This window comes from Mirounga angustirostris, unplaced genomic scaffold (genome assembly GCF_029215605.1).
Source record: "Mirounga angustirostris isolate CCGP_5_RB_7025 unplaced genomic scaffold, mMirAng1.0.hap1 SCAF_2, whole genome shotgun sequence".
Lineage (NCBI taxonomy): Eukaryota > Metazoa > Chordata > Mammalia > Carnivora > Phocidae > Mirounga > Mirounga angustirostris.
The window spans coordinates 33311709-33330513 of NW_026991710.1; the positions used below are offsets into that span (position 1 = coordinate 33311709).

At 38.5% G+C, this 18805-nt stretch overlaps 1 protein-coding gene across 1 annotated transcript in view; it reads left to right on the forward strand.

Annotated features, from left to right (window-relative positions):
• N4BP2 (NEDD4 binding protein 2) overlaps positions 1 to 18175 on the forward strand; it is a 104158-nt gene extending 85983 nt beyond the window's left edge. The window contains exon 19 of the mRNA XM_064584393.1: positions 1216 to 18175. The gene's annotated coding sequence lies outside the window, so the exon portion shown is untranslated. The remainder of the gene's footprint in view (positions 1 to 1215) is intronic.
• The last annotated feature ends 630 nt before the right edge of the window (positions 18176 to 18805 follow it).

The window sequence follows — 18805 nt, forward strand, 5'->3', positions numbered from 1 at the left end:
ACCTTTGAACTTTATTCATTCTAAAGCAGAACAATTCACTCATTTAGCAAGGATTTCAAAATATCTATTCAACAAATACTTATTGAGACTTGTTACTGGAGAAACAATCTGAGACAGAGTTTTTATCCACAGGTATCTTATAATTCTCATCAACTATCTGTGTATAGTTATTTATAGTATGAAACACTTCCATATATGTTATATTTTAAGGCTCAAGAGAATCTTATTACATAGTGTCTTATAAAGCCTTAGAGAAGTTGACTCATTTGCTCATTAAGGGCAGAGGTAAGACTTGAACCTGGGTTCTCTAACTCCTACTATAGAGCAATTATATTTTTCATAAGAATAAAAATAATTACTTGAAAAGAAATAATATCCTATTATCCCCAACTAAGAGAGATGTGGCTCCACAGTATATATCTTTGAAAAACTGCCACTTAATAAATCTGTCTTCCTCCTTTATACAAAGGAAGCTGGTATCGTGGGGTTTTTCCAGTAACAAAGATAAAAGTTTATTTCTCTCTTCATATAAAATTCCAGAGATAGACACTGCAGGACCAATGGATGTGCTTTTTTTCCATGAAGTTTTTGGAGATCTAGCGTCCTTTTATTTTAGTTCACCACTTTTATCATACCCAAGGTATCGTCCTCAATTCCTAAACCAGGGTGGGTAGCTAGAGCTCTAATAATCACATCTGCATTCTGTTGGCAGAAGGACAAAGAAGGGAGCAATGGGCAAGTGCCAGCAATCTTTTGTAGAGTTTTGGAAGTTGCCATTCAACACTTCCACTTATATCTTACTGGCAGGAACTTAATCATGTGGTCACATCTAGCTGCAAGAGAGGCTGGGAAATTGTCTTTATTTCAGTCTACTATATGTTCAGCTAAAATTTGGGCATTCTCTTAGAGGAAAGAGAATGTGTAGGGGAATTCATAGCAGTTTCTGCCACATCATTTTTGATCATTGGATGCAAATAATGTGAAAAACAGTTCTTGATGCATTCCTTCAACATATCTTTGTTGACGATTACCCTGTGCTAGGAATAATAAAAAGGAAATCACAGTTCTATTTATTTTAACTTAAATATTCAAATGATATCACTAACCAACATGGCTGATTAGGGTGGTGGTTCCTGAAGGTTTGAGGTAATTGTAACAATTTCTTAAAGTTTGCTGCATTGATTGACTCTTCCTTTTCTGATGATTTATTTGTAGCATGTGATGGTGTTGGATAGCGTTTTACCCACAGCTGACCTTCCAGAATCGGAGTCAGTCCTCTCGAACCCTGCCACTACTTTATCAACAAAGTTTTTTTTGATAGTCTAAATCCTTTGTTGTCATTTCAACAATCTTCACAGCTTCTTCACCAGGAGTAGATTCCATCTCAAGAAACCACTTTCTTCGCTCATCCATAAGAAGCAACTTCTCATCTGTTAAAGTGTAACGAGATTACAGCAGTTCAGTCACATCTGCAGGCTCCACTTCTCATTCTAGCTCTCTTGCTGTTTGCACTACACCTACAGTTAGTTTTTCCACTGAGGTCTTGAATCCCTCCATGTCATCCATGTGGGTTGGAATCAGTGTCTCCCAAACTCCTGTTAATGTTTGTATTTTGACCTCTTCCCATGAATCAGAAATGTTCTTAATGGCATTGAGAATGGTGAATCCTTCCCAGAAGGCTTTCAGGTCCATCAGAGGAATTACTATCTATGGCAGCTATAGCCTTATGAAATACATTTCTTAAAGTAATAAGACTTGAAAGTCAAAATGACTCCTTGATCCATGGGCTGCAGAATGGGTGTTGTGTTAGCAGGCATGAAAACAATAATCTCATACATCTCCATCAGAGCTCTTGGGTGACCAGGTGCATTGTTGATGAGTAGTCCTATTTTGAAAGGAATCTTTTTTTCTGAGCAGTAGGTCTCAACTGTGGGCTTAAAATACTCAGTAAACCATGTTATAACAGATGTGTTGTCATCCAGGCTTTGTTGTTCTATTTATAGAGCATAGGGAGAGTAGACTTAGCGTAATTGTTAAGGGCCCTAGGTTTTTAGAATGGTAAATGAAAGGCTCAACTTAAAGACACCAGCTGCATTAGCTGTTAGAAGGCAGTTTCGTCTACATCAAAACTCTGTTTAGTGTAGCCACGTTTGTTCATGTTCTTAACTAGGTCCTCTGGGTAACTTGCTGCAGCTTCTACGTCAGCACCTGCTGCTTTACTTGCCCTTTGATGTTATAGAGGCAGCTGCTTTCCCTAAACCTCATGAACTGCCCTCTTCTAGCTTCAGACTTTCCTTCTGCAGCTTCCTCACCTCTCTCAGCCTTCATAGAACTGAAGAGAGTTAGGATCTTGCTCTGGATTGGGCTTTGGCTTAAGGGAATTATGTGGCTGGTTTGATCTTCTATCCAGACCACCCAAACTTCCTCCATATCTGCAATAAGGCTGTTTCACTCTCTTATTCATGTGTTCACTGAAGGAGCACTTTTAATTTCTTTTCAAGAACTTTCCCTTTGCATTTACAACTTGGCTAACTGATGCAAGAAGTCTTGCTTTTGGCCTATCTTGGCTTTCGACAAGTTTTCCTCACTAAGCTTAATCATTTTTAGTTTTTGATTTAAAGTGAGTGACGTGTGACTCTTTCACTTGAACACTTAGAGGCAATTGTAGGGTTATTAGCTGGCTTAATTGTGTCACCAACAGACTTGCTTGATGCAGGGTTGCCACAGATCTTCATTGTAAAACTGCAGTATCTGTGAAGCGCATGCAATACAGCAAAAGCAGGGAAAGGAGGTATGCCTTGTAGTTGTCCATCTGACTGAGTGCACAATATTATGCTTTTTGTTTTTTGTTTTTTGGTTTTTTTGGTAGCTTCTACTATCTCAGAAAGATGTCTGATATATAGAATTGGGGACTCAAAAATCAGGGGAAACAAAACGAAATTGAACCTAAGTCTGATCAAGCCTGTAGATCTAACAACCAATTATATGAATTAACAGAGGACAGAGGAATACGTCAACACCATGGGATGTAACCACCAAATACAGACTGTGGGATGCTCTAACAGCACAGTTTCTTCAAGTAACTTACAAAGGGGGGGGGGAACACAGATGGATAGGGAGCCTATACATTAGGATGGAAAAGACATATCAGCCAATTGCAATTTGTGGACTTTATTTGTTCAGCAAAAAACTATTAAGTTTTTAAAAATGACAATAACAAGACGATTGGCAATGGGAACATTGACTGGACACTTAATTATATTAAAGATCTATTTATTTATTTATTTTAGGGATGATGATATTGCAGTCCTATTAGGAAAAATAACAGTTTTTCCCCCTCCTATCTCCTTCTGTCTTGTGTAGGAAAAAACCCAGTCCTTCCCCCTGTGTGTTTCTTTTCTGTGTCTCTTTACTGCTCACACAAAACACCTTCCTCTGGTCACCAAATGTGTGGAGTTTTTTTCCGACACCAAGCAATTCTCTTGAATTAAGTTGGGTGTCTACAATTCAACTCCGTTCTTACACTGCCTACCTGGAGATAACATCCACAGTTAAGGGTTCAGTCCCACAAGACTGTCCAGTTGCAAGTAGTAGGTCCCCAGGTTACTCACAACTTCTGTCCAACTTGGCTATAAACTGGGGGTTCCCACAACCCACTCCTCATGGTTTGATAAATCTGCTAGAGTGGCTCACAGAACTCAGGGCAACACTTCCTTATGTATACCAGATTATTAAAGGATAGGATAAAGGGCACAGATGAACAGCCAGATGAAGAGATGTTCACAGATGAACACCCAGACCGGATGAGGTCTGGGAGGGTCCCGAATGCAGGGGCTTCTGTCCCCATGGAGTTGGGGTGTGTCACCCTTCCTATTTGGATGTGTTCATCCATCTGGAAGCTCTCCAAACCCCATAGTATTGGAATTTTATGGAGGTTTCCTCACATAGGCATGATCGATTATTAACTCCCATTTCCAGCCCTTTTCCTGTCTCAGGATGAGGGCTGGGACTGAAAATTCCAAGTTTCTGATCATGGCTTTGTCTTTCTGGTGACAAGCCTCTAACCAGGAGCCCACACCAGAGTCACCTCAATAGATGCTCCTTAGCGCTTTTATCACTTAGAAATGGGTTTTAGGAGCCCTGTGTCAGGCAGGGATGGGGTCAAAGACATATCAGAGTGAGAGATGCTCCTAGTGTTTTTATCACTTAGGAAATTACTACAAGGGTTTCAGGAGCTCTGTGCCAGGAACTGGAGGCAAGAGACCAATACGTTCTATTATCTCAGAGTGACTATATTTTTTTATAGAGTCTTTACTTTTTGAAAAAGAGATATATGCTGAAATACATAAAATGATACGATGTCTGGGATTTACTTGAAACTATGATGAAGTGGGTTGGTGGGGGGTGCTTATAAAATAAGAATGGCCTAAGTTGGTAAATGTTGAAGCTGGGGTTTTATTAGTCTATGGTCTACTTCTGAATATATTCAAAACTAATAAAAAGTTTTTTAAAAGTCAGTGAAGAGCTCAAGAAGTAAATTCTAGACTGGGCTCAGGGAATGATTGCCTGTCCTTATATGAACAAACCATGTTCATATAAGATGGCCAGAACACTGCAGAATTAACCTCCTGCCACCTCTGCCTTAATTAAAAGGCCACCATGGCACCATTGCCATGCCTGCTCTCAGTGTACCCAGAGCTGGTGACCAGACACCAGAAATCTGTTGCTGAAAACCCTGACCTCTCCATAACTTGACGTTTTATCAGAATGAGACACAGCAGTAGATGGAGGGCCTTCAACTTACTTCTGCCTCCCACATTTCATAAGAGTATATCTTAATTGGTGGACACTATTGCATATCCAGATTTTTACCTGCCAGAGGGGTCTAGGAAATGTAGTTTTAAACTTCTCAGTCTCTATCGTACAAAAAGGCTCATTAGAAGAAAGCGGAGCAGAGGATGAATTATCAAATGATGGTCCTTGTCAAATCAGACACTAGAAATGGGTTGATACAGTTATCACAAAAGCTTGTAATGTCAACTGGGGTATGTAGATACATGCCAGGGGCTGCCACGAGTCCAGGATAAACGTAGCAGATCTTTGAGGAGCATTAATTTCACTCAGTGGCAAATAATGCACATTATTATTTAATGTACTTTATTTGTATATTAAAACAAAAATGGACAAATTGTGGGGAAGAATGGACAATTTTGCCTTCATTTTTAAGGTAAAACAGTAAGGTTCAAAGAGATTAATCTTTGGGCTATTTACCTGGACTCCCTTTCCCCAGGACAATGGTTTTCAAACTTTAGTGGACACAAGAATCATCCACAAAAAGTTCAGTTAAAATCCAGATTTCTGCCCTCCTTTAGACTTCCTGAATCAATCTCAGAAGGTAGGGCCCCAAATTTTAAATAAATACCCCAGTGATTCTAATGCAGGTGGGGCCACACCTTAAGAAATGCTACCCTAGTGGGATAGCCCATCACAAGGACTTTATTCTTTTTTTGGCTACTCAAGGTAATGTTCCTTGGCTTCTATCCCAATTCTGGTTTGCAGGTCCTCAACCATAATCAATTCTGCCATGGGACACAGAAAGAAACCCTGCATTATTTATTTATTTATTTATTTAGTTTAGTTTACATGGAGCAACTTATTTAATCCTCATAAAAATCCATTGAGGGAAATTGAGGCATAAAGAGGTTAAGCAACTTGCCTAATATTACATAGATAAGAGATGATGGAACCGATTCAAATCAAGGCAATCAGGCTCCAAAGCCTTTGTACCTTTCCATGATGCATATTACCTCTCAGCAATGGTGAGACTTAAAATTTATGGAGGAGAAAAGCAAGATACATTTTCACCTGGTCTGTCATAGTAAACCCATGAACCTTCCCGCCGCCCTCACTGGCAGTCTCTTCAAGACCCTTTTAAGTCTTCACTAGTTCTCTCATCAAAGTTCTTCCAGCTTCTGTCCACTGACAAGTTACAAAGCTACTCTTGCATTTTAAAGTTTTTGTTATAGCAGAACCCCCATTTGGTACCAAAATCTGTATTTGTTATCTATTGCTGTGTAAAAAAGTCATTTTAAAACTTAGTGGTTTAAAACAATAAAAATATTTCTCAGTTTCCCAGAACTCTTGCAGTGGCCTAGCTGGGATCATTTTGGGTTGGAGTCTTCCATGAGGTTGCAACCAAGATGTGGCTTGGTGCATCTGTCCATTGAAGGCTTGACTGAGGCTGAGAAATTCACTTCCATGGTGATGGCTCATTCACAGGGCTTATAAATTGATGCTGGTTGTTGGTGGTAATCTTTAATTTCTCCCTATGTGGGCTTCTCCATAGGCTGCTTGAGTGTCCTTACAACATGGCAGCTTTCTCCAGAGTGGACAACCCAGGAGAGCAAAACAGAAGCTGCAATGCCTTTTAGGACCTAGTGTTGGAAATTGCACACCATTATTTTTCCCAAATTCTATTTGTTAGAACCCAGTCACTAGGTACAGTCCACATTCAAGGGTAGGGGAATTAGCTTTACTTTTTGAAGGAAAGAATGTTAAAGAATTTGTGGACATCTTTAAAAACCATCCTGTCTACCATGTGCCAGGCAGGCATCCCTAGGTACTTTGCAAATGTTTCCAGTATAATCTTATAGCCATCTTGTGGAGCAGCTATTATTGCCCAAATGGCAGAAATTGTTGGCCTACACAACAGATATTCTTATTATCACAGCCTTTTTTGTTTAGGTATCTGGTGGTAATGTGCTTAGGAAAGCTTGACCACTCTCTGGCCCCAGAAAGTGAATTAAGATTGGTTGAAAAGGCAATCATGGTAATCCCATTTCCTTTTGCCAGTGACTGGCTAAAGAGTGGGTATTTGGAGCGCCTGGGTGACCCAGACGTCATTAAGCGTCTGCCTTTGGCTCAGGTCATGATCCCAGTGTCCTGGGATCGAGCCCCGCATCAGGCTCCCTGCTCAGCAGGAAGCCTGCTTCTCCCTCTCCCACTCCCCCTGCTTGTGTTCCCTCTCTTGCTGTGTCTCTCTCTGTCAAACAAATAAAATAAAATAAAATAAAATAAAATAAAATAAAATAAAATAAAATAAATAATAAAATAAATAAAATAAAATAATAAAATAAAATAAAATAAATAAAATAAAATAAAATAAATAAAATAAAATAAAATAAAATAAAATAAAATAAATAAAATAAATAAAATAAATAAAGGGTAAATATTTGACCAAGCCAAAGGGACCTAAGGAGAATTCTAGGAAGATTCTAGGAAAGGTTTCCTTCACTAATAGAGACACATGGGAGGAAGTGCACTCTTCTTCTGCAAGACTTCGTGTCTGTATGTGATGCCTGGTATTGCAGTCACCAATGTAGTAACGTGAAGAGATACGCCTAAGGCCCAAGTCAATGTGCTGAGGATGGTGGAGCATAAAGAGGAAAGAATCTTTGTTCTTGATGACATCACAGAGCCACTGAATTAACCCTGGAACTGATTTTTAGCCACTTTATTACGGGAGACAATAAGCTCCTTTTGCCTGGATTTTCTGTTACGGCTGCAAGTATCCTAATGGATAATACCCCATTTTTGGGGTAAGGAAACAGATGTTCAGGGAGATTATGTTGCTTGCCCAACTTTACCAGCTAATAAATAGAACCAGGTTTTGGATTGAGAGCTGTATATCCTCAACACCTGGTACTTGCTTATTGTATCAATTAAGTGATTTTTCTCCCAATTTGTAGAAAGGAGGAGAAACAGACATCGGTTGGGTTAAAAAAGGTTAGTGGTTGTCAAGCAGAATCTAGAGGGGGCTGGTAGAGTGGGGAAATGGAGTTGAGCAGTGAAGGTGTTATGGAGGTAAAGAACAGGTTCAAGAAGTGTCGAGGAGAGGGAAGGTAGAAGGAGGTTGTAGGAAGGGAGAGAATATCAGAGTTCAAGATATTAGGACTGTGGTATTTGTTCCCAACATAGTTTGATTTGTGGCTGAGCATAGAGATGATGGTATCAGAGTGGAGAAGGTCACAGAAGTGATATCAAACTTCTGGATCATCCATTTTAGGTACATATTGTACAGGAAGGTGACAGGCAATGAAGTGGAGGGGAAGATTGAAAGCCATCTGCCCAAAGTATGGATGGATGAAAACATGTTTTCTTTATTTGTATGGTCCCCATCCTTCACACTGATAGGATCTGACTCAACATAGCTCCACTTTGAGGAAAGATTTATAAGGATTATTCTGCTTTAATCTACTGTTTTGCACATACTGGAGGGGTGAGATGGATGGGGTCATCGGGAGGAGCTGAGAGGATTGTGGGAAATGAACAATTTCCCAGGTCTTTCTGAAACAGTTGTTTACAATAGGATTTCGTTGTTTTGTTTGCACACTTCTTTGCTGATCATTTATCCATCTGGATGTATAAAAACCAATAAAATATACTTAAAAAATTACCCACTAGTTTGGTTTATCTTGGTTTCTCTGCTTGTATAAACAACTGAGAATTGATGGCATTCTCCTGATTCTCTTTGCTAAGATTCTGATGTGGATGGAGCTGCATAGTAAGAAGCTCTCACTGTCTTGTTAAGCTCTGGGCTAAGTTTTTCTTTTCATTGTTCAGTTTTTCCTTAGGTAAAATTAATTTCTTCCCTTCAAAAATAATGTTTGGCATTTGGTTACTTAGGAATCTATTTTTAAAGTACCTTAGTAATTTGTTATTACATTCATGAAATGACACTATTAGCTAGAATTTCTGAATGTAGTTTCTCCCTTGGCCCTTTTACTTTTTGGTTCTTGTCCTTGGAGTCATGTTAAAAATTTGCCTATGATGTTATTGTAAACTAACTCAAATCTTTTTAGGAAATAGGCAGGATAGAAATCAACCAGTCTATATATTTAAGGGGAAAAGAGGCAAGGTGCAAAAGTGTATTTACACTTTTGTGTTTTTTAAGAAAGGATATATGTAGGGGCGCCTGGCTGGCTCAGTCAGTGGAGCATGTGACTCTTGATCTCGAAGTTGTGAGTTCAAGGCCCACGTTGGGTGTAGAGCTTATTTAAGAAATCATAATAAAAATTTTAAAAAGATACACGTAGATAAATCTACTTATATATTATACATCTTTTTCTAAACACACACAGACATACATATACACATACATACATGAATGCAAACCCACACATAAAATGAGCAGAATAGATCTTGGGCCTCAAATGACAACCTCAGATGGTCTTGGGCTTACAAGATAGTGAAAGTAATTCTAATCTTTGTTTGCATTCCTCAGAAAAACTTATCTGAAACACTTGTATTTTTCACAATACAAGTTATATAAAACATAACTTGCATGAACACCTCTTTAAGTCTGCATATCCACATAGTCTTTATGTCTCTCACTCTCTCATATCCAATACATACCCCAAAGCCTCTGTCTCCCCACTTTTGCCAAAATTCTCCCTGTTATCTCTGCCAGTACTAGTCCTCATCTATCACCCCTCTACCTGTCTTTCCATTTCCATTTTTTTTTTCTCCCCGTAGTGAGTAGGCCTGGGCTTTTTGGATATAAATCTCCTACCTCAACTTCTTCGCTTCTATATTTATAAGTCCCCCACTCCTGTTTGTCCCATCTGCATGATAAGGCAGTGGGAAGTAAGGATGTAGGAGGTGGGAAGGGATGAGGGTGCAAATGTCAAAATGTTCTGTTAGTAGGTAGGAGGATGGAAAGAAGCTATGGATCCTTCTATAGTAATAATTTTTGTCCCTGTTATATGTGAAGAATTTCTGAAAGGTTTTGTAAGAAACTGTGAAAAGCAAGTTACCTTAGGGGTGGGCCTGGGGAGTCAGAGGTAGGAGAGGGAGATTTTACTTTCATTATCTGAACAGAGTTTTAAAAAGACTGTGTGTATATTGCTTTAAAAATATTTTTAAAAAATAGACATAATTAAATTAATAGATGCATATTTTAAAATATAGTGAAAAAAGCCAACCTTGATAGAGTGAGTTATCTAGTATGCAAATGAGATGCATATTATTATATTTCACTTTAGGCAACAGTGTAGTACCAAATGTTATAGTCAGATAATTTAGCTGATGTTGGTGATGATCTAGTATTATCAGGAAAAGCATTAATATACCTTTTCAAATTCTTAAATGGATACTTTAACTGCTGGAAGAAAGAAGACAAATCCAGAGAGCTAATGTGTGGGTAATAGGAGTTCCAGAGTGAATTACAAGGGTAAAACCAAATGTAATAGATGCAAATTTTCCTGACCTGAATGAAAACTTGTATTTGCAGTTGAAAGTGCCCTAAGTCTTAGGCAGAGTTGATGAGAAAAGGCACACACTTTAAACATATTCTGACAGCATTTCTGAATCCCAAGGTTGAAGAGAAAAACCTTGTAAGTTTCTAGAAAGAAAGAAGAAATAATTTACAAAGGGAAAAGAATCAGACTGGCGTCAGACAGTGGAATAATGTCTATCTCTATTAAGAGAAAAGGAATGTAACCCAAGAGGTAGGTCTCTTTCCAGCCTAGCACCATTCACCTGCCAGGGGGAAAGGAATGCAGAAATGTAAGGATTCCAAGAATATATCGCTCATACCCCATCCAAGAAAACTATGAAAAGAGGGCTGTAACTAAACAACAAATTAATGAGAATAGAGATCTCAAGAAAGGAGAAGGTGAAGTAGAAGGGAAAAAGTGGTGAGTGAATAGTGAGCTTTGTAATTTATGTGGCTAATAATTGAATGACTGGGAATATGTACTATATATGTTAAATAAAGACTCTTAAGATAAATGTGACTCTACTAATGAGAGCCTGGAAGTAAAAATTGCAAAATTGTTCAACAAAACCCAAAAGGTGGGGTTGGGAGAAGAGGAGTGGAAAGTAAAAGCATTCTAGAAGTGTCATCTTACTGAGGTGGAGGAAAAGTATCAGGAAATAGACTAATATGGTAGGGAAATCACATCTTTTCAGAAAATAAAAAGGAAGATAACCACTAATGGAATGGGAAAGTATATAATTTTGAAATTAATAAAGGAAAAAGGAATAAATTATAACTTGATCATAATAGTAAATATAAATTAAAGGAAATAGGGAAATCAAGTATGTTCAATGGTAAGCAAAAATAAGAGGGAAGGAATAAAATCAAGAATATCAGAGATTATATTAAAGATAAATGAACTCCGTTTTCCTATCCAAAGACAGAGATGTCACATTAGATTAAAAACAAGCCTAGCTATACGTTGTCCATAGGAAACACTTAACATAATAAAGAAATATTCTAAAATATAGAGATTGGAAAAGCAGTACCAAACAAATGCAAGCAAACAAAACTAGAAAGAGGTGGAACTCTCAATGAACACGAAGAAGAAGATTTCCTATGAAGGGCATAACATAATGAATATATGCATCAAACAACATAATAGCTAAATATACCAAAATATTATTAGTAACATAAAGATAATTTCATAAACATGAAATTAGAGTGGATTTGTACTATACTGTTTTTAGAAATAGATGGACCTAGTAGACCAAAAAAAAAAAAAAATAACATCATACCAAAGCATATAATCAACATGCATACTTTAATAAATACATATGGAATCTTACATTCTTTATTTTTTTCAGAATCTTACATTCTTTAAATAAAGATTACATATATATTTTCCAAATGACCATTGACTACTTACAAAACTGGTCATAAACTTTCCCACAAAAAAACAATCAGAAATTTAAAAGTAGAGACTTTTACAGGTCACATTGTCTGATGAAATTAGAAGAAAATTAATGAAGAAGTAAATCTTAAAAAGAACCATAAAAGATATTAGAAAAGAAAGATAAAAGCGCCCCCCCCATAAACTCCTTATGAACCAGAGGGTAAGAAAACTAGTAAAAATCAAAATACACAGCAATTCTACTCTACAATTCTCATGGAAATAAAAACATAAATCCCAAGATATATATTCAAGGATATTTATTGCAGAAATGTTTGTAGTGGCAAAAACTGGAAACAAAGTGAATACCCTTACAAATGTAATTATCAAACCAGCCATATTATAGCAAGCTGTTAAACACCATACAGCCACTAGAATGGACAAGTCCGTTCTCGTCCAGCAATCTATTGTAACAAAGTTCCCCAAAACTTACTGACTTAAAACAACAATTTTATTATGCTTATGGATTCTGTGGGTCGGGGATTTGGAAGAGGCATAGTAGAGACTCCAAGCCCAATGGAGATGGTTTGTCTATTCTCCATGGTGTCTGAGGCCTTACGTGGAAAGCAGAGGGAGACTTCATGGAAGGGATCTGGAATTATTCAGAGGCTCATTCACTTCCATATCTAGCTGTCTGGCCTGTTGGCTGAAACCTTAACTAGAGCTGTCTCCTAGAAGTTCTACACATGGGCTCCCAGAGGAATCTGCACTTCTACACAACATGGTAGCTGAGAGAGGGAGGGAGGCAGACAAGGAAGGAGGGGGCAAGGAGGAGGAGGAAGAAAAGAGAAAGAGGAAGAAGAAAGGGGAGAGGAGAGGGAGGAGAAGAAGAAAGAGATAGAAACAGGTTGAAGCTATCTCATCTTTTCTAACTTGGTGTTAGAAGTCACACAGCATCACTCTACCACCTTCTATTTGTCAAGACAGTCACAGGCCCACAAGGTTCAAGAGGAGGGAAATAGACTCCACATTTTTATTTTTTATTTTTTTGCCTCCACATTTTTTCTAGGAGAGTGGCCAGTTTCTGGAAGAGCATGTGGGACAGGATATGTTGTGGCTGTTTTTGGAAAATACAGTTTGCCACAGATGTATACCAGTTAGCTTTGAGGGCATTCCATGGTGTATTATTGTTAAACAGACAATAAAATCAACATGTATATAAAATTCTGTTTTTGTAACAGTGAATGGCAACTCCGATATATGTGTATATTATGATTATATGAATGGAGAGGAGACCACGTAGAGATAAAGAGCAGGTGGTTAACTTTGGTCGAGGGCCTAGATGGAGGGCGGAGGTAAACAAGATGAAAGTACACATATACCTGCCTACCTACCTACCTACCTACCTACAAATACAAGAAAGTGCTAGTAGTAGAGATAAAAAAATGGGGAGTGTGTGTGGGGCAAGGTTGCATGTGTATGTAGATTCTCAAGGACAAAATTCAGAACAACGGGAAGGGCTGTGATGTGGAGCCCATGTAGAAACCTGCAGCATCTCTTTATAGAGCTTTTTGTAATTTCCAATTTCAACACCTATATCAGCAGAAATAGACTTCAGTCAAATGATGACCCTATTATCATCAGGAAAAGTAGTTTCGTTTTTCTTGAAAAATATGTTTTCCATCCAGGTTTGATATTTTTCTGCTAATATTTCAAAAAAAATATCATACTGGCAATCTTTCTCTTTAGTGGTGTAATGTCTGGTCAATGTCTGAATGGTTACAATCACTTCATGGTTTCAAAGTTTTAAGTCTTACCAGTTATAAATGATAGTGGAAGGATTGCTTTCTAACGTCTAAATTTATATTCCTCTTGGTATATCAGTATTACTTTTTGTTTCTGAAAACACTTTATTATATATGATTAAGTCCTGTGTCTGCACTTATTAGCACTCCTATGGGTGCCAATTATCCACACCTTTCTTTTCTCTCCGTGCTTGCTTTTTTTGGGGTTTTCCCTAAACACTAGCACTCTGAAGAGGTTGGGGAGAGGAAGAGAAAAGAGAACACAAGCTGAAGAACTATTCCTTGTCTGGTGTTCTTGGATAGGCTTGCTTGAAACCAGCATTTAAACGGAAGTTGGCCAAGAGTTCACTAATACCCTAGAACCACCTAGGGTCAGAGAGATCATTGCCCTCTGAAAGTGTGGTTGACTGTCTTCCTCGTAATCCTTTATAGATGGATGCCCTCTTGAATGGTAGCAGTAATTCAGGATGGAGAATAAATTTGAGGACCTTATTACAACTTTACCACTAGAGGTCAGAAATTAGCCCGTGAATCCTTTACAACTTCATCAAGGGAGTGCTGGTAGTTAATGCTTTATGTATTTTTCATTTGGTTCATACTTCTGATGAGGTTCAGGATACTAACCAGATACCTTTGAGGTTTAAAGGGAACTCCTGCATCTTTTTTTATACCAAATTTTAATAACTGGATTACTTGGAAGTCTTTAATCCACCCTAACCTTAATTTTTTAATTTTTTAAATTTTTTAATTTTTTGCCTACTTACTCACTGAACGCACACACCACACCAACATAAGTGTTCATTGTGGTAATATATTTAGAGGTTACAAATGAAACAGAAAATGAACTCGGTAGACTTCTAGTAAGGATACATGCATGAGCTCAGCAGACCTTATCCGTTTTTGTGTTCTATTGGAAATTGTTGATTCTGTGTATTTTTTTCAGCTGTATCTTTTTGGCCCAGATGCTACCAAATGAGATAATTTCCTGTTCAATAGCTCTATCAAGTGATTCATTAACTTATATGATTGAGTTAATGTGTCATGAGCCATTGAAGACTGTACAACTATATTTAAAGTATCCTCATTTTGTTTAATGATGTCTTTTCTACTTTAGTTCCTCTTTGGTGTATTGGAAAGTGATTGAAACTAGGAAATAAGTAAAAAAAAAAAAAAAAGAAAGTAGGAAATAAGTGATATAAAATTTGTTTTTTACATGTTTACAATTGAGAAATTTAAATATTTTTTGGAATTTGAGAATTCAGTTTTAATATTTCAATAAAGCAGATTGACATATTTTATTTAGTGGTGTCCAGTAATGACTTTATCAGTTAGGCTGGAGTTGGGGAGAGGCATTTAGATATGTTTAGCCTATCTTTCTGGGTTGCATATTTAAAGGACTGGGCTTCAACTTCTCTCAGCCCATCTTCTGCCCTTGGCGAAGCCCTCCAAAGCAAAGCGCCAGGACATGCTATCATGAACATTGTTTGCTCTGGGCTTACCCCTACTGCCAGGAATGAGACAGGAAAATAGGAGCCAAGCTCCAGGAGAAGGCTGCTAACCCCCCTTGGGAGGATGACAGTGCCATCTTGTACCTTACTTATTGCTGCTGTGATTGATGTCTCTGCTACCTTTGCCCCCAGGGATAACGCTGGGGGATAGTCCCCATGCCACAGTGGCCAAAGAAGTAGTTGAAGGCTGTCTAATGACATTTAGGTTTAGCTTTGGATTATCTGTTAGATGTGGGTGGGTATTATGGGTTGAGTTGTATCCCCTCAAAATTCATGTGTTGCAGACCTAATCCCCAATACCTCAGAATGTGATCTTATTTGGAGATACAGTCTTTACGGGGGTAATTAGGTTAAAATAGGGCCATAGGGGTGGGCTTTGACCCAGTACACTGCTGTCCTTATCAAAAAAGGGAAATTTGGACACAGGGATATGCATAGAGGGAAGACAATATGAAGAGACATGGGATGAAGATGGCCATCTGCAAGCCAAGAAGAGAGGGGCCTAGAACTCTCTATTAATCCCATTCAAAACAAAAACCTGCTAGCATTTTGGTGACTTTCCCGTCTTAACCTTTTTGCTGCGTGTATATATGAAACATTTAAATAGTTGAGATCGTATTTTATATATTTTTTGTATCCTGCATTTTGCAATGAAAGTTAAACCATGCACCTTTTCTCATGTTATTAAAAGTGTTAGTTGTAATCGTTATAAATATACTCCATAATGTGAATTACTGTAATGTAATTTATTTCCCTGTTGTTGGACATTCATGCTGATCAGTTTTCAGCATCTGTCCTCATTTCTAATTATTTCCAAACTGGATTCCTAGATTCCTTTTCATCTTTTGTTATCTCCCCTCTTCTTCTTTGATTAGATCATTGTTTATGATTCTAGGAGCAGAGAGTGTATAATTTGAACAAAAAAAACTCCCAAGATGATTCCGATAGACATACCCCTGTCCCTCCCAACTTTGGTTAAGAACTGCAGGATTAAGGCAATGAAGTCACTCTGGTGACTGGAAGAAAATATGAGAAGGACAGGAACCATAATAAAGGCCCAAACAATTGTGATGTATCTTTTTTCACTGAGTTAACTTTTAATTATTTAAGCTCCTAGTGCTTGCATCTAAAACTCACAGTCAAAGCAGGTGTCACCAACAGCCAGCCTTATTCTTCTGCCTTCCAGAATTCTCCTCCATTTTCCAATCTGGAGGGGAGGAGAAGGCCTGAGGCAGTGCCTGGCTGAAGCTCAACTTTGAAAACAGCATTTCCACAGTATTTTGGACATGGGTTGATTATGAAAGGGAAGAGTTAACTAGGTTCTTTGTGGGATAAAAGGTGATCTGCTGTCATGCAGAAGGAAGGAAGGGAGGGAACGAGGTTGCTTTGCTTTGATTTTTAAGACTTCTTGCTCAAGGAGAGCACAGACTTAGCATGAGGATATCCAACTTCAAAAAATATATTATTTATTTGACAGACACAGCCAGAGAGGGAACACAAGCAGGGGGAGTGGGAGAGGGAGAAGCAGGCTTCCCGCGGAGCAGGGAGCCCGATGATGGGGCTCCATCCCAGGACCCTGGGATCATGACCTGAGCCAAAGGCAGACGCTTAATGACTGAGCCACCCAGGCACCCCGATATCCACCTTTTCAATATCAGACAAATTCTCTCATTGCCTGTGATCAGAAACCCTATTTGTAGGGCATAGGACTTTGGCTCTTCTGGAGGCTGCTCCCAGTTCTAACATTCTACCATTTTCTCTGCACTCAACTGGCGCACAGGCCTTTTTTGAGAGAACAACTCTACCTTTATAAATCATTTGTAGCCTAGATGTCTGCTGGGATCACTCTGTCCTTCGAAATTCAAATAAAATTGCCACAACCAAATGCTTTTATTAGGAAATGAGAAAGACTGAAAAGAGGAAGACCAACATTTCACTTGAGAAACCAGAAAAGAAACAACAGAATGAATCAAAGAGGCGAATTGCTTGCTCAGAAATGAGTACAATTCAAAAGCAGTCTTGGGGCGCCTGGGTGGCTCAGTCAGTTAAGTGACCGACTCTTGATTTGGGTTCAGGTCATGACCTAAGGGTTGTGATGGAGCCCCATGCGGGGCTCTGTGCTGGGCGTGGAGGCTGCTTGTGATTCTCTCACTCTCCCTCTGCCCCTCCCCACTGCCCTTGACCTGTGCATGCACGTGCTCTCTCCCCCTCTCTCCCTCTACAAAAGAAAAACCAGTCTTTACCTTTCTGATGCCTGTCTGTGTCAATACAAATGAAAGAGATAACAGAAATAAATAAATTAGAAAATAAAAATATAACAAGAGTTGGTAAGTAAAACCAGAAGCTGTTCCTCATGATATATAAATGTTATAGAGAAGATTCTTGCTGACTCATTAAGAAAAATAAAAGAAAAAAACGGTTCAGCTTTGGGCATAAAAAAGGTACCCACAGAGATGGAAGAGATTCAAGAATTAAAAGATGAACTAGCGGTATGTGGGCAACATGTGCCTTTCTGGAGATTCCAGTGATTATTAACAAAACATGGGCATACTTTGTCATGGTAAAAACAATGAACCATCGGGCGCCTGGGTGGCTCAGTCGTTGGGCGTCTGCCTTCGGCTCAGGTCATGATCCCAGGATCCTGGGATCGAGTCCCACATCGGGCTCCCTGCGCGGCAGGAAGCCTGCTTCTCCCTCTCCCACTCCCCCTGCTTGTGTTCCTGCTCTCACTATCTCTCTCTCTGTCAAATAAATAAATAAAAATCTATAAAAAAACAAAAAAAAAAACCCCCAAAAAACAATGAACCATCTTGGTCTTCCAGCCACAATGCTAACAAGGATAATGATCAGGCTCTCTAAATAACAACATAAAGTTGCCTGGGGCTAAACAAAGCTCGGGAAAGGTTTGAACACAAAGTAGTCCCTGAGACTTGCTAAATGTATAGATTAAATGTGTAGGAAATGAGCTTCCCTTGAATGTGAAGGGCGCATTTGCCGCAGATGAGACAGGTTTGTGTAACTGGTGTTGGAGAGACCCGTCAGGGCAAGACTCAGAGTCGAAACATAATTCCTACCTTATGTCCTTCTATTTCCTTAGAGCTGGTTGAGTTTTCTCGCTGGTGCTTCTGTTTGATTTGATGTGTGGCGCCTTGCCCTTCTTATTTGCTGTCTTCAGTTTTCTGTCTGTCTGCAGTTGCTGAGTTTCATTTTTCTGATAGAGGCAGGTGGCAGAAAGGTTAAGACCATTATAAGGATTGGCGGCATTTCTGGAGTGTTTATTTGTGGGCTATTTCAGATATTAAAACAGTTTGGGAAACTTCTGTCATCAAGGCATGGCAAAATAATTGTAGCTAATGTTTACTGAAACTTTCCGTGTTGCAAAGAGTGTTCTGAGCCCCTAGTAGGTACTGACTCATTTAATCCTCACAAGTGCCTTATGAGGGAACCAAGGCACTTAGAAGTTAAATTATTTTCCTGAGGTTATACAGCATCATTAAGATTTGAACTCGGGCAGTTTGGGGCTGGAGTCTGTACTCTTCATTATTACGTTATTGTCATGTCATTTTGGTAGAATCATAAATCATAAAATAAAGGAAAATCTTGTTTACATTTGGAGTGGCAAAATCTTTCTAAATCATTTCCAAAATTAAGATCTTGGGCTTGGCAAAAGACACCATAGACAAAATTAAAAGACAAATGACAGATCAAGAGATATTTTTGTTAAATATATAGAGACCAATTATTGATATCTTTAACATATAAACATTTTTTCCTAAATCAGTATGAAAAAAGAAGCCGTTTATTTATTTATTCATTCATTTATTCATTTATTTATTTGTCA